Consider the following 14,899-nt stretch of genomic DNA (forward strand, 5'->3'; position numbering starts at 1 on the left):
GAGCATTCAAAAGATTTCAATGGTTAGGATTGTACCATCTATTTAATAAACCCCTTTTACATTTATCCATCACCATTTTAATGACTTATCAAAAAGAAAAAGAAAAAAAAAAAATCACTTCATCTTTAATGATCGACCCACCGTCTTCCCCTGGGCATTCAGCTTCCTCCCCCCACCATGGTTACCCACGCCTCCAAATCATCTCCCAAGTAGCTTACGCTGGACCCGGGATAAGATTTGTCTTTTTTTTTGGTTAACAGGGATAAGATTTGTCTGGTGTCATCATATATTGGTTGCAAGAACATTTTAAAAGTGGAGGCAAACTATAGACAATAGCTAAATTCCTTCTCTTTAAAAATTGAAATAAGAAAGAATTATTCATTCCAGAAAACTTCATGGGCAACCAAATAGATCACCCCCAAACTTCACAATAGCACTTCTATAGAAAACATGAAAAGCATTCGCCACTGTGGGTGACGATGATGGATGAGGGAGAGGGAATGGCTTGAAGCGGCGGCAGCCATGGCAGAGAGAAGGGAGGAGGGTAAATGCCCAGGAGAAGACCATGGCAGATCTCTCATTAAAGCAAAAGTGTTTTGTTTTTTTGATAAATTATTAAAAGGGTGATGGATAAATATAAAATGGGTTTATTAAAAGTCTTAAATAGATGGTACAATCCTAGCCATTAAATTGTTTTGAATGGTCTAAATTAAAAATCTTGTACAGTCTGGTAGAAAAAAAAAAAAAAACTGGTAGAGGATCCACTTCCGTAAATATGATAAGACTTTAATTAATTATATTGTACGTTGAAATGCACTCTAGTAGCTAGTGAGTTTTTAGAATTGAAAAGAATTGCTGATATTAGACAAAATGGTTACAATAAAATCCTTGAGATTAGCCTAAATCGTAAAAAATGGTGGGGTAAAATCGTTACAATAAAACAAAACTTAACTATATCCATTAGTTTTGTATTATTCGTGAATCATGAGAAAGAATCTCACAACGATAAATTAAGGTCTTGCATAGTAATTTATAAGTTATTGAGTCATTTTTTTACGTTAGAATTGTAAGGCTAAACACGTAGACAACAGTCACAACATTTAATTATGAATATTGTGAAGAAATGATATATTGCATAAGGAAATGATAGATCAATAGATAACGATAACTTTTAATTATGTATTTTTTTCTAAGTTCATACTAACATCATCTTAAAATTTAGTGTTTAGATTGTATTATATATTTAGAGGAAATTACAGATTTAGTCCACTTATTTTATACCTAATTCAATTTTGGTTCACGATCTTTTTTAAGTTCTGTTTTGGTCCACTAATTATTCCACTTGTTCAATAAAGGTCCAGATTTGTTTTCTTAAATTTGGCCTGCCTTTTACCCTATCAAAGTTCACTTAAATTCAGCAAACATATACTTCTTTTAAAGCTATGCATCTCTATTTTACAACCATATAAAGATTATTCAAATTGGAGTTCTAAAATTCAAGATAATTGACCCTAAAGTAGGGTACCCGAAATTGTCAATTTTTCAAACTTCACCTAATTTCAATTCTTTTAGATTCTAATACTCTAAATTGATTCCTATGACTAAAAAATGATGAAATATAACTTATACTTCAATTATAATTGAAGAAAACACAACCCAAAAGATTTAAAGTCAGAAATCTGGACATTTATTAAATAAATGAAACAATTAGTAGACCAAAATATAACTTAAAAAAGATCATGGACCAAAATTGAATTAGATATAAAATAAATGAACTAAATCTGTAATTTCCTCATATATATTAAAAAATATATATACGTCATAAAACATAAAAAACGAATGAAAATTCGCTGATTTTCCTTCCAATGTTTACTAGCATGCAGTGATTGCTGCTCTAGGGGTCATTAATTTGGGGTACTTTTTAGCATGTGCACATGCATTGGTACAAGTAGAAAGGTTCTGAGAACTACATATATATATATATATATATATATATAGTACACTTGAAGTTGTAGTGTCTAAACAACCCCAGAAAATTTCTGGTTGATACTGATTGATATATATATATATATATATATATATATATATATTGAAAAATCACCTCCTAAAAGAATAAGTAAAAACTAAAAAGATCGATGGTCATGAAATTCCAACCCCACAAAGGCACAAGTAGACAAATTAAAGCATCAAGAATCAGATCATTATCATGATCAGGAAGGAAAAATTTTCATAAACCTAGGATTACCAAGTCTAGCTTAGTCCCAACAATGTTATTTGGATCATCTGTACTAGTTGCATTGCTGAGCTAACAAGCTATAGACGAATCTCACTTTTAATAAAGAGAGAATAAAATTATTTGTACTAAATGTGATACACTTATCATGCATAGTAAAAAAGTTTCAAATAACAATATATAGTTTTTAGGCTACGGTGACAGCATCCATGAACTCTGAGTCTTTTCCCATGGCCTCCAAAGTCTCAGCCAAAAGACAAGTTTCAATATCAAAGCTGCCTTCTTCAACCCCAGTAAACACCGTAATCTTCCCATATGACTTGTTCCCGGCGCCGCTTCTCACGGCGACCGGCCTCCCCCAACCCAAGTCATTGCCGTACACGTCGAACCTCGGCGAACTGCTCGTGACCAAAGCATTAACCGCCATGTTGTCTTCTGTCAGCAACTTGGGTTCTTTCGCCCAACACTCCAAGAAGCTCCTCAGTTTCTCTTCTGTATGCAAAGCCACCATCTTGTTCATTTCCAAAGCCACGAGCCCAAGTCCGAGTTCGAGTAACTCGCCTTGTTTGAGGGTCACAGTCCCCGCCTGAACCGCATTGCCCAAGTACTGTTGTGGCAATGGCGGATTCATCCTCGGCCGGGCACCGATGAGTAATCGGTAACTTGTTTCTTTATCAGGGTTGGGGTTCTTGTCACTTCCGCGAATTATGGACCGCCATAGATGAGCCAAGAGTGCTTGTAAGGATGAGATCCTAGTATTTTTGGTGTGTTGATCAATCTCAGCATTGGCTTTTGCTTTCAGTTGAGCAATCTTTTTTCTCGAAAAGTGGAAAACTCTTTCTTTTAGTATTAATGGTTCATCATCAAACACTTGGTTGTGATCATTTGGGAAGGGAATGCGAATGGGAACATTTGTGCCATCAAGAAACCAACGCTGAAGAACAGGAGGCTTTGATGGACGATCAAAACCCCGAGAAATTTCCGACCAAGAATTGAAGAAATGCCAAAACGAAGTGCCATCAATGACGGTGTGGTTGATGGTGCAACCTACGAAAACACCACCCACAAGCTCGGTTACTTGGACTGCAAGCAAGGGCTTGGAAGTGCCGTTGTAGTTTTTGACACCATTTAGAGGGAAAAAGGAGTGGACAATATTGTGAGGGACATAGACAGAGTCTTTGACGTCTGAGAGGGTGACGCCATCGGCTTTGGCGTGGACAAACAGAACCCCTGCGTTGTTGCAGTTGATGGAGAAGGAGAAGGTGTTGTCGGGGTTTTCAGTCACGGAGAGGCGGCCGGCGAGTGGTGGAAAGAAGTCTAGTGTACGGGAAAGGGAGGTCTTGAGATGTTGGATGATGTTTAGGGATGAGGAGTTGTTGTGTTGGGAAAGGGTTTTGGGTTTGTGAAAGAGGAGTCCTTTTTGGATGGGATCTACAAGGAGAAGCTGGAGGTCCCAAGGAGTTAGCTCAATTGTTTGAGGTGATGAGGACTCATTTTGATCACTCGCTGCTTTCACTGTACTGGATGAGATGAGCCTGATGCCTCCCATGTTTGGATCTCTCTCTCTCTCTCTCTCTCTGTTGCAAAATATTTGGTTTTTGGTTGCGATGAGCCTGATAGAATTCCCCAATTAAATATACATGCAATGTTTGTACTTCCAATGCAACTTAATGCGCACATGGCGATATGGTGTTGGTCATAACTCATAAGTCATTAATTAATTTATTGTGTTACTAAACAGGCCTATCAGGCTTTTAAAAAAAGAGAATGCTATCTACATTTTTTAATCCACTTTTTCTGCCAATTTTTTTTTTTTATTATTCATATTTTACAGTGTATTTTCATGATCGAAATTGTTCATTTTTTAGATAATTATTTAAAGATCATCTCTAAAAAAATCAATTAAATCGAAAATCGTTTGGTTATATAATCGTTATCAAATAAACAAACGGTGAATCAAATTGTTATCAAAATCGTTTGTTTATTTGATCACAATTACATAATCAAACGATTTCCGATTTAGTTGATTTTTTGCAGAGATAATCTTCATAGTTAGATCTAAAAAATAAACGGCTTCGATCATAAATTTATACTGTAAAATAAGAATAATAAAAAAAAGGTAGATTGAACAAAGTAGATATATAGCATTCCTCTTTCAAAAACACACTTGCTAGCTAGCTTTTAATATGTGGAGGTGATGATTAACATCTTTGTTACCAACCTGGCCTATCAGTCATGAATGTCCTGAAATGTTGGATGTATAAAGTATATATATATATATATATATATATATTAACACATGTGATTATGAATTATATATATATTTATTAAACAAAAAGTATATATTGCCATATAAAATAAATTTATCTAATTTGAAAGCAATATATATTTGATTATTCTCGAAGTGTTGGTTGCTTTCATATATATAAGATCCGTTTGACACTATTTTTAAAAAAATGATTTTACTGAAAGCACTTCTACTAAGAAGCACATACAAAAATTTTTAAAAATTTTAAATAATTTATGTAAAAGCACTTGAAAGCACCTAGATATATGCTTCTAAAACAAATCTCTTTAATAAAGAGGTCTTATCGGAAATGGGGTTGCGGGGGAAATTGTTGGACGGACTTAAGCAAAAAGATAGACACAAGGAACGAGGATTGCCAAAAGATAAAATGCTTTTATATTTTAAAAATTTTTATTTATCTTTGTCAAATGTTACCAAAAATATTTTTACTAATTTAAAAATATTTTTTAATAATTTAAAAATATTTTTTATAGTTCTAAAACCACTGCAAAAGGGCCCATAATTTCATCAAAGCAGAAGATGCTGTAAAAGTGTTGGTCGCTTTCATATATATAGTTTTATCCAGCTTTAATTATTTGCCCATAATTTCATCAAATTAAGCAGAAGATTGTCATGCAAATGCATTCAAGGTTGATGATAAGGTAAAGTAATCGTACGTGTCAAATGCTTGATGATAATTAATGGTATACAAGAGTGCGTTATCATCTTGGGTGGCTTCATCGTACTAGACAAGCAAATATTTGTCTCTGCTTTGCGCATAAAATATTCGAGGATGATGAATGATGGATATGGAAAAATTATTGCCGGTTATTAGTTATTACGTAAGTTATTAATTTATAATATAAATTGAGATGAATTTATACTAATATAAGTAAATTAATAACACTATTTAATAATAAATATATACACCTATCGTACCTATCATATCGATAAAATGAAATAATATAATAAAAAAGCTCCTTTTTTTTTTTTTTTTCTTTAAGTAAGAATTGATAGCTAGATTGAGGTGTAATAGGTACCTATCATGCCTGTCAGATGAAACGCTATGATTAGAGCTGTCTATCGGTCGGTTCGAATTGGCATTGGGGCTTACCAAATCAAAATCAAAAAATTCGGTATTTTTCGATTTCGATATTTTTCAGTTTTGGTATTTTTTGGTTCGGTAATTTTTGGTAAATTTCAGTTTTCGGTTCGATTTCAGTAATTTTGGTATCGGATATTTTCGGTTCATTTTCGATTTACTTCGGTATATCTTCGGTTCATTTCAGTTTAATTATAATAATACTAATTATTATATACCAATATAAATTAAAATTTAATCAAATATGATGCATAAAATATAATGTTTGATGAATATATATTTGCACGAGTAGTATTGGTAGTTTAGTATAGTACTAGTATTTTACCCTAGTAATAATATATATTAGTATAATTAGTTTAATAATATGTATTAGTACATATCCTATTAATTTAGTATGTATATATACCGATAAATATGAGTGTGTATATATATATATATATATGCATTACTTACCTAAAGATGAGATTTTTATTTTCCTAAAAATAATAACATTTACTTTATTAGAGAATGACTCTATATCTTAACTCACACTTTTGATAATATTAATATAATAACATTATACAATTATATTTTTTATAGTTATTTAAGATATTAGTAGTTTAATATTTATTGTACCACTAACATAATAGTATTATATAAGTATATATAACTAAATTTCGGTATATATTTTGGTTTTTTCGGTAATAATCGATTCGGTTTCTTTCGGTAATAATTTTCGGTAATCGGTCGGTTTATTAACTTTTTTCAGTTTTTACCAAAACAAAACCAACTTTTTTCGGATATTTTTGGTTTCGGATTTTCGATTTTTGAATTGTGAAAATTGGTATACCAAACTAAAAAAATTTGGTCGATAGTCGATTGGTTCGGTAAAAACCAAACCAAAGGACAACCCTAGCTATGATAAGAAAGTTTCTCTTTTTCTTTCTCCAAGCTATAATAAGTGGAGTATATATTGTTATTTACGTGATAGGAAATGATAAGATAAAGTAATCGTGTCATGCTAGATATGACCTTACTTCCCGGCCAAAAAAAAAAGACCAGACTTAATTAAATGGTCCACAAGAGTCAATATCATGGGTGGCTTCTTCAGTTCGTACTTGACAGACAACATTTGTCGTACGTCTCTGTATTGCGCATAAAATATTCAAGGAGACAATGATGGTCGTACGAGATTATTTGTACAATTTTTTTTTTTCTGATTATATTTGGTTCACGTATGATTTATAATGATTACATTGCTTGATGGATGGATATATGAAACCATGAAACCTTATCTCTCATAGACATAAGATTATATTCGTCAATGCAAATGTGGAGATCGATTATATTCATCCATATTCATGATTAGAGATGTGGAGTCGTGGAGATCGATTATTTATATATATATATATGTTATATTAGGGGCCTTTTAATGAGAAATCCCTCATTTTACCCTAATATATACATATATATTCATGCAGTAATCAATGTGAAACACGTAACTCATTGTGCGCTTATGTGGCAGTATCATTATCCAAGAACCTAATCCATATATAAAGATTGATGTTGGAGCTGTCTTACCAAGAGCAGAAAACTAATGACCTACTATTAATGTTAACCACAAATTAAACCCAATTATATATAAGTGCATCACAGATTCTAGGTTTGATTTCGTTCAATTTCTTTTTTGTTATGTGTCTCTTTCACATAAATTGGTTTTAATTTTATGATCAGCTAGTCTTATGTTCAATATATTGATTTTTACTTTTTTATATTTAATTTTTAATTTTAATTATGTATTTTATTCAAGGGTAAGAAGTAAAAAATAAAATAGATTTGCAGCACTTTTTAGATGCAAGTAGAGTGACATTGTTGTATTTATATTAAATGATTAAAATCGAAATATGTAAAAATAAGAAAAACAGAAAATGCAAATAAAAAAAGGAACGGTGTACGTTAACCAAAATTAATGATAAGGTGGGGAGATTAATGTGAGAATGACAAACAGGGTACCCTGATCGAGGATATATAGCCGTGTGGGCATGTAATGTCTTTGAAAAATGGGGATTGTCAATGGCCACACTCTTTTTTATGCTTCTGATCGACGTGTCTTTATATTGTTGGCATCCAATTGTTTTGTATTTTCGGTTTGCTTAATTTCCTTACCATTTTGGCTTTTGCCAGCAAACTAGAAACAACTACCAGAAATAATAATGGTTTTTGAATTTCGGGGATGGAATTTTAGGACGGCAAGGCTGCATTGCGACGAAAAAGAGTGACTAGCTTGAAGGTTTTGATGAGCTGCATGAACTTCGAAATGATGGATAATTCCTTGTAGCGAGTTTTGAAAGCCGCATGAATATGATGTACGGTTGCAAATAACCACAATTTTGAAAAACAAATTTGTATATATTATAATTGTGGGAGAACATCTACTATACAAATATTGATGTCAAACATTACAATCCACCTGTGGTATCTATACTCTTAAAGGAGAAATAAGACCTCGTCAATATTTAATAGTTAAAAATGTGGTTGTGTAACATGGGCGGGTGAAAACAACTATTTTTTAAATTCACTCCATTTTCAGTTCTTCATGAAAATATATAGCAAACAACTATTTTTAATTTCTTACATTGGATCCAAACTACTATTTTTGCTATAAAATCTTCATAAAGGTATGGCAAAACTGGGTTAAATTACAAATAATTTCAAGCATATTTGTGCACATTTTATCTAAACATTTTTTCCTTTTTGGATTGTAGCATGCACGAATTTAACTTTGGTTCCATCCTTTAGCCATCTCATCACGTGAACTAAAACTCGTATGTGATCTATTACCGGTATGGTAGGAATGTTGTGCAGTGAGATTTTTGATAGGATAGAACAAAGAGTGAAGACAGAGTCAAACTTATTAGACCAGACTATATTAATTAGTCTACCCACAATCCAGGATAAAAAATAAAAAAAATTACCAAGTCAATAATTAATCCATTCGCACTATCATGTCACTACATTCTTTTCACAACTTTCGTTTTCTTTTAGTCCTCTTTAAAAAATGAACTTTCGTTTTCTTTTCATGGTCCTTCTGTTTCTTTTACGCTGTTTCGTTCCTATAAAAACTTTTTTTGGGCTTTCTTTGTGTATTGGGCTTTGCTTTTGTTTTTTGGTTTATTATGTGTTTTGGGCCCCTGTAGTTTGTGTCTTATTATATTGGGCCAATAGACTTTATGAGGATTCAGAAGATGTCTTTTTTTTGTATCTGGGATCGATTTACAAGCTGCTCGCTTGTACTCTGGGTTGTAATTGCTATATTGCCTCAGTGAAGCAGAGTCAGAGCTCATTCTGCACTATTTTTCTTCATCCTCTGCCTTCGTCAAGGTTAGTGCATCTCCAATTTTCTTTTTCCAGTTTCATGTTCTTTGTTCAGCGGATTTAATCAAGACCCAACTCCACTTCATTTCAATTTTCTGAACTAGTTGGTCAAAAGTTGATAGCAACTGTCAAATTGATGCACCAACTTACATTTCTCTGCTTGTTACAACTTAAAACTTACAAACCTAAACAGAAAACCCCATTCTAATTTGTAGGAAACTATGAAATTATCAGTACCAAAAACAGGCGAAATGATGAGGACTCAATAGTGAGATGGGCAAATAGGCTTTGTTTTTGGAATCAAGTTTAACACTGATGTCTTGATTAATACTGCTTTGTTTTTGGGACCATGCATAGAGGGTATGACAAAGAAAGCTCCATTTCTGCTTAAACAACTTTATAAAAAGAACACTGTCCCAAATGCCTCATCCTTTCAGATATATAAATATAAAAGCATTAAGCATGATAAGGAGTGCTTATCATCCTGATGAGCATAGTTTAAAACGTTTATATCTACTATCTGTAATAATAGGAATTTTGATGAAGCAGTCTAAGTCTTAGAAGTGATGTCTGAGAGACCTATAGTTGGGGTGAAGAGCTCCATATATGATTTTAAATATTGTTATTCGAAGTTATGAATTCCCTCTTGACCTAAAAACAAAGTTCAGAATTCCCAAATGTGGATTCTATTCTCAACAATCAATAGCTTCATATTTGGAGAAGCTAGGATAGAAACAAAAGTCAAGGTAGATTATATATGTAGCTCTGCCCACAATTTAGTTCAGAGTTGAGACTATGGGCTAGTTCATCCAACAATTGTGGTGACGCTTTTATCTTCTACACCCATACCCCAAGCCCATGGTGACTATGTTGTAATTAATCAAGTGGAACCCCTGATCGAGTACACTCAAACAAAAGAGAAGACAATTGTTGAATAATTCCATTGAATTTGTGCCTGACTATTGGGATAGAAAAAATAATCTCCTTCAAGACAAATTTCAATTGAGCTATCTTAAACCAAGAGAACACGTAGAAGAACAACAAGAACAATTTCAGATTTCAACAAAACACAAACACCAAGCAAAAATGGAATTTGCTGGCATGATTTTGAGTTTTCTTCAAAACACAAGAACAAAAAAAGATAATTAAACCATTACAAGCAACTTACACCACTACACCTACAAATCAATAAGAAGAAGAGAATAAAGCATAACTGGGTACCAGTAGAGTAAAACATGATCATATTGGTCAGGGATTTAGCACAACTGGGTACGTGCTAACTCACAGCGTATAATTAAATTATCAAGAGAGCACAAGAATGATAACCTAAGCAACTCGCTTAACTATTTTTGAACTTGGAAAACTCATCAAACTCAACTACTCCACTCAAGTTATTTGAGAAAAGTCAAAATACTCGAAGATTTTTTAAGCTGGAAGAGTGACCTGGAAATTGCACTCCTTTCAATTTGTTAAATCGGAAGATTAGGCCAGTTAATTGGGTCAACCTCATAAGGGCAAGATGAGATTTGACCAGTTATTTGATTAAAGCCCAATTTAATTGTATAAGCTGCGTGAGGTTGGACACAAAACATGGGACTTCTCTCCCTAAGGCCACAAAACTCGTACTGACTATGTTGTTTTGTTACTGGTAATAGTAGGAATAAGCCTGAAATAATAGATATTTTGATGGAGCTATCCAAGTCTTAAAAGAAATGTTTGAGAGATCTATTGTTTTTGATTGAAGCATCTTAGTCATCTCTTTTATGTCTACACACCTCATGCCTCAAGGTTTGTGATAGGACAAGTAGAACAAAAAGTGGAATACAGTGCCGAGCTTATAGTATACTATTGGGAATAAGATAACATGATATTTGCCTTCAAGGCCTGAATACAAACATAACATAGTAGATAAACAGAACCATATAAAAAAGAAAGAAACAATGCTCATAGACCAGAAAACAAAACGCACACCAGAACTACATGAAATTGGACTTGAAGGCCCAAAGACTTCCCTAACAGCTACACACATGCATGAAGCAGCATATGTATACATGGATTAAATGGATTAAGTTATGTGTCCCCTTCTCACCCTTGTGCCTATTGGCTGCCTCCTCCTGCTAAATGTCTCTACAAACCATGCATGTTTCTTGGTTGTGAAAATGTTCCCAGTAACCACTCCAACCACTAGCCCACTAACAACACCTGGCAGAACAACGTACCAATCTAATTCAATTCGAAACCCAGAGTCTTCATCTTCACCAAAGATTGGAGGTGGTGGTGCTGAGGTCTCAGAATCTTCACATTTCTTTGACAAAAGCTTGCCACACAAACCCGAGTTTCCTTGGTACGAATCACCTTGGAATGTATCAAATTGTTGCCCATGTGGGATAGGCCCCCAAAGATGGTTATGGGATACATTAAAATACGCAAGGAAATTGAGTTGCACTAAATTACTGGGGATCTTTCCTGAGAGTTGGTTTTGGGAGAGATCCAACGATTCAAGAGCAGTCATGTTTCCTAAGGATGAGGGGATGAGACCAGTGAGAGTGTTGTTGGAAAGGTTAAGCAAATGAAGGCCTCTTAGATTCCCAATGGCACCTGCTGGAATCTCTCCTTCAAATCTATTACTTGAGAGATCAATGAATCTGAGATGATAAGGGGTCTTCAAATATTTCAACTCAACACCTTTGCCAAAAATTGTCATCGAATAATCATCATGGTAGATTGCATACAAGCCGATTGTGAAAGTGTTTTGCAAATATGTTTGCTCATTTTCATCAACATATTTCATGCTATTCCAATTCTCAAAGTAGTCAGCCGGCAACGTACTTGAAAAACTATTGTTGGACAAGTCAATGATGCACAACATTGTGAACTCATAGTTAGTTGCAGGTTTCCCAATTCTGCCATGAAATCCATTAGACCGCAAAATGAGAACCCTTAATGCTGGAAGTGCCCCTAACCAAAATGGAAATATGTCCATGATGTGATTGTTTGCAAAATTAAGAAACTGTAACTCAGTGCAATTGGCCAATGATCTTGGTAGCTTCCCCTGTAACTGATTTTAACTTAAATCAACCATTTTTAACATGCTATTCCCGTCTGAACCCAGGTGAGGAATATCGCCGTGAAAAGAATTGTTCCGCAAGTTCAATATTTCAAAAGCACTGGAGGTTCCCAAACATTGTGGAAGCATGCCACTCAGCTTGTTGTTGGAAACATCAAGAACACTTAGAAAATTCAAGTTGCAGAAAGATGGTGGAATTTCTCCAGTGAAATCATTGTTTTGAACAGAGTAAATTCTGATTGGTTGCGGTGGAATTGGCAGTGACCCCCTTAACCTGTTAAACCCGAGCTTGAAAATGTTTAGTTTCTGCCATGGAAGAATGAGTAGTGGATCATCATTTTGGTCAAATCCTGTTAAACTGTTATGAGAGAGGTTGAGTAACAACAAAGTTTCTCTATTTGAGTTCCACATCCATTTTGGGATTTGGCCATGAATATTGTTGTCAGAGAGGTCCAGCATCCTCAACTTACTATTATTTTTCAAAAAATCTGGAAACTCTGTTAAGTTGCATGAACCCAATTCTAGAACTTCAAACTTTGGAGCAGTATTCAAACCGGGTTTGATCTGCACAGATAACTTGTTGGACGATAATGTAAGTGATGTTAACTTTTCAAGCTTGGAAAACTTATCAAACTCAACTAATCCACTCAAATTATTTGAGCGAAGGCTAAGATTTTCAAGATTTTTAAGCTGGAAGAGTGACCTAGGAATTGGTCCTTGCAAATTGTTATACCAGAGGCCTAGATCAGTTAACTGGGTCAACTTCATAAGGCAAGATGGGATTTGACCAGTTATTTGATTGTAGCCCAAGTTTAACACTGCAAGTTGCGTCAGATTAGCCAGAAAACATGGAAATTCTCCCCTTATGTAGGTATACGCAAGGCTCAAGTGGTAGAGTTTGGTTAGCTTTCCAAACCAAGACCAGGAATCAGATACTTGGCCACTAAAATTATAAAGGGGTCTTGAAACTTCGAAGTAATTGTAACTATGGTCGAAAGAGAAAGAAAGGCCAAGGTAACTGAGCTGAGTAAGATTGCCGAGTGAAGTTGGAATATGGGGATAAAAATTACAGTACCCAAGTTTCAACAAATTTAAGGAAGGAAGGTCTCCAATTGAAGCAGGTATATGACCTGAAAAATTCGTCCACGAAACATCCAATTCCTTTAAGGGACTGCTCCTGTTAAAGTCATGAAAATAACCATTTAGTTCTTGGTTATACATCACCTTAAGAAGCTCTAAGTTTGGTAGGTGGAAAATGCCTGGTGGGAATTCCCCATACAAACCACAGTATTCAAGACGAAGAGATGTGAGAGAAGATGCATTCATCAAGATATCAGGAATAGTGGAGAGTATGTCTACCTTACTAAGGTGAAGTTGTTTTATGTTGGTTAAATTTTGAACTAGGCTTCTCAGGTCGGCTTTGTTCATTTCCAAAAGATTAGTAGAAGTAAAAGAATCATAATTGAAAGACAGATCAAGGGTAGACAACTTGGATAGCTTGGAAATTTCGGATGGAATTTGGCCAGAAAATGAGGACTGTGAAAGGTTGAGGTATGTTAAGCTGGTAAGGTCAAGGCCTAATCTTGATGGTATTTCAGAGAAATTGAAGTGATTATCTGAGAGGTCAAGTCTCTGCAAGTGAACAAGTCGGAAGAGGGTGTTGGTGGAGTTGATAGAACCATAAAGACAGCTGCTTCTGAGGTCAAGCCCAATCACATGGCCAGAGTCTTCATCGCACTCAACACCATCCCATGAGCAGCAATTACTCTTTTCATGATCACCTTGTTGCCTACTCCAAGATGCAACCTTTGGATAAGCAAAAGGTTCCCCAGAAGCAGACTTGTCTATTGTGAAGCTTTGCTTGAATTGCAACAAGGGCAGAGCGCTCGTCATTGTGACAAACTGTCTGTGTCTGCACAAATGAGAAACAGTGAATAGCTTTGAGTAACAATAAAATAAAAAGATGCATAGAAAAAAAGTTACACCAGGACGACGCCATTCCCATGAATCCCATTACAATTCTGTTTAGATTTCTGAGTGATATATGTTTGTTGACATAAAGGAAGATAAATTATACTCCTTTTATAGACACAACTCGATCAATAGTCTCATGTAGAGGTGTCAAACGGGTCAGGCCGGCCTGAGCACGACACGGCATGGCACGATTAAAATAGGCAAGGCACGATTAAATAGGCCGGGCTGGGCCGAAGTTTTTAGCCCATCAGGCAAGGAACGACACGAGCACAACACGGGCCAAGCACGGCACGAGCACGGGCACGAAATGGGCCCGAATTAGGCACAATTATTTTAACATTATTTTTTTCATTTTTAAAAAAATTTTCAACAAAAATATTCAATTTTCATGAAAAATAATGTTAATATTTAATTATAAATAAGAAAAAATATTATAAGATTAGTTTTATCACCCTAAAAAATAAAAATAAAAAAAAGTCTGTGGGCCGGCCCGTTTAAAGCACGGCACGAGCACGAATGGCCCGCGGGCCGTGCCGGGCTTAGGTCTTAACTATATGGGCCGGCCCGTTTGACACCTCTAGTCTCATGTGCAGTTACTTTATATAGCTGGGGATGAGTGGTGAATGATGATATTTTAAGACACGTTTATTTCCCTGTAATCGGAATGAGCATAAATTTGAATCGGAATGAAGATAAATCGGAGTGAAAATGAATCGGAGTGAGGAGTAATCAAAGTGAGCATGAATCAAAGTCAGACATTTCTATTAACGTGTTTACTAACTATCAGGAATCAAAATAAGAAACAACATAATTTAAATTTCCATACATGTGTTTACTTATTTACAGAAATCAGAATCAATTACTAAAATGCTTTTTTAGTAA

At 34.6% G+C, this 14,899-nt stretch overlaps 2 pseudogenes; both read right to left on the minus strand.

Moving 5' to 3' along the window:
* Positions 1 to 2,306: 2,306 nt before the first annotated feature.
* LOC147283134 (uncharacterized) lies at positions 2,307 to 3,782 on the minus strand (annotated as a pseudogene).
* Positions 3,783 to 10,810: 7,028 nt separating this feature from the next.
* On the minus strand, positions 10,811 to 14,081 carry LOC147283135 (receptor-like protein 7; annotated as a pseudogene).
* Positions 14,082 to 14,899: the final 818 nt, after the last annotated feature.

The sequence above is a fragment of the Dryas octopetala genome, chromosome 6 (genome assembly GCF_963921425.1).
Source record: "Dryas octopetala chromosome 6, drDryOcto1.1, whole genome shotgun sequence".
Lineage (NCBI taxonomy): Eukaryota > Viridiplantae > Streptophyta > Magnoliopsida > Rosales > Rosaceae > Dryas > Dryas octopetala.